Here is a 1,955-nt window from a genome sequence, read left to right as displayed (position 1 = left end):
GCGGCGCGGGAGGAGGCCTCGAGGCCAGGCCGCAGGCCTGAACCGTCCGCAGGGCAGGGCTGGAGGGCCCGAAAGCCCTCCTGGTTTCTCCCTCCCCTCCCCTGTGCCGGGACCCAGCGCCCAGCCTCAGTTTCCCTGCACACCTGGGGCAGAGGTGCAGCCTGGGAGGGAAGCAGGGAGCTCTTTGGAGGGAGGAAGGGATGCGACACGCATTCTCGGTTTGAAAAGCTCACCTTACCTTGGAGATGCTATAAACACACATTTAAATGCAACACAAAACAATGCATAATCCAAAGCGAGGGGAGTAGTTGGTGCAGCAAATGCTGAGAGATATGTAAGAGGCCCCGAGGCTGCCTGTGGAATGAGGAAGGAAGAAAGAAAATTCCAGGCACAAAAAAGGATATCTGCTCTACACCTACTCACACTCCCCACCTCTCCCCAAACCCACGAAAAGAAAAAGAAAAAGAAGGAAAAGCTGTTAAGACTTGATTTCACATCTTTACAGTCAATGATGTGTTAAAAAATAGGGTCACCAAATATTTCGTAGGGCAGACTTATAGTAAAAGTTATTTGTTGTTTATTTTTAAGTCAAATTTATCTGGTCATCCTGTATTTTTATTTGCTAAGTCTGTGTAGCTTAACTTAAAAAGTACTTTATTGAAGAAGCTATGCAAGAAGACAGGCTTATGCAGTGATGCATATCAATGAGGATAGCTGGGGCATTTTTATTGGGACTTGGCCTTGGAAAGGAAAGGAGTCATCCCCACCGCATACTTTTCCAAGCACCTTGTAGGGTGGAGGAGAAAAAGAAATGACTGAAATGCTTGGAAATGTCCTTATATTTGGGGGGAAGTGGTGTCGTCGTTGACTGGAAAATGGGCCAGCATTCCTCCCTGGGTTGGCTCCTTTCCAGGCCAGTGGAGGGACCATCGCAGGCCTGGAAGCAGAGTGGAAGTTACTATGGTACTCCCACGTCAGGAGTATACATTTTTTTTCTAAACTCTTACTATAGGGTCACATTGCTCATTGGCATTTATTTTGAAAACAAAACAAGAAAAAGTTGGGCCTTGAAAACTTTAAAGGCAGAAGGGGAGAGCAAAATCTGCTCTGAAATTCATCAAGTGCTCTAATCTACAAATAGATCTATCCAGGCCTTGTAGATGCTGAAAGAAAAGACTTTCACAATGCCAACGGTAAAACCTCAGAAAAAAACACAAACAAAACAGTGGGCCTTTACATATTGGAGTGTCGCAGGGTGTGTGTGTGTGTGTGTGTGTGTGTGTGTGTGTGTGTAAGCTGCTTAATAGAGGAAGCCTGCTGCTTGCTTTTCTTCCTCAGTCCGGGTTAGAGAAGCTTTATCGAGGAAGCTTTATCACCCTTACTGATCCTTTGGATTCCCAGTGAGCTTGCCTTCCTTCTAAGCCAACTGCTTGTCATTGCATAATGCCCTTTTCTCACTGGCGATTAGTGCTATTTAACAACTTTAAAAAGGAGAAATTATTTATCTAATGAGAGCTGTTTCCAGAGTGGATTTATCAACAGTTGAAAAGATAATATAGCATGGAGACCTCCTCATGAGCCTCAAGGCTATCTCTAGACAAGTGCAGGCCAACTCTTAACCCAAATGAAATATCTGGTGTAGAAAATGTTTTAGTTCTGGTTTATTAGTTTGGAAAATACATCCTGGCTTACTTTTGACCTCCTCTCCTATCTTAGTTTGGATCTCAGACATCAAAAATATATTCCGAAACTTGCTGTTCCCTCACTGGGGCAGGCATGAGAAATGCTCTACACTCAGTGTGCTAAAGTGCTTCTTACTCCCAGCGGAAATATTCTGGGCCTGTGTTCCGGTGATAAATTGATAATTCCTAAAAGGACACCCCACCCACTGGTCAGGTAGAGTCAGGCTCCCTACTGTCTCATTGGTTTCACATAATGGTTAGTCTCTTTCTTTG

The 1,955-nt window shown here is 44.7% G+C and overlaps 1 long non-coding RNA gene across 1 annotated transcript in view; it reads right to left on the bottom strand.

Annotated features, from left to right (window-relative positions):
* LOC102251358 overlaps positions 1-257 on the bottom strand; it is a 3,528-nt gene extending 3,271 nt beyond the window's left edge. The window contains exon 1 of the long non-coding RNA XR_313187.2: positions 239-257. This is a non-coding gene — a long non-coding RNA (uncharacterized LOC102251358). The remainder of the gene's footprint in view (positions 1-238) is intronic.
* Positions 258-1,955: the final 1,698 nt, after the last annotated feature.

Source organism: Myotis brandtii, unplaced genomic scaffold (genome assembly GCF_000412655.1).
Source record: "Myotis brandtii unplaced genomic scaffold, ASM41265v1 scaffold125, whole genome shotgun sequence".
NCBI lineage: Eukaryota > Metazoa > Chordata > Mammalia > Chiroptera > Vespertilionidae > Myotis > Myotis brandtii.
The sequence above is the reverse complement of the archived record's forward strand: the minus strand, read 5'-3'. Positions and strand labels throughout refer to the sequence as shown.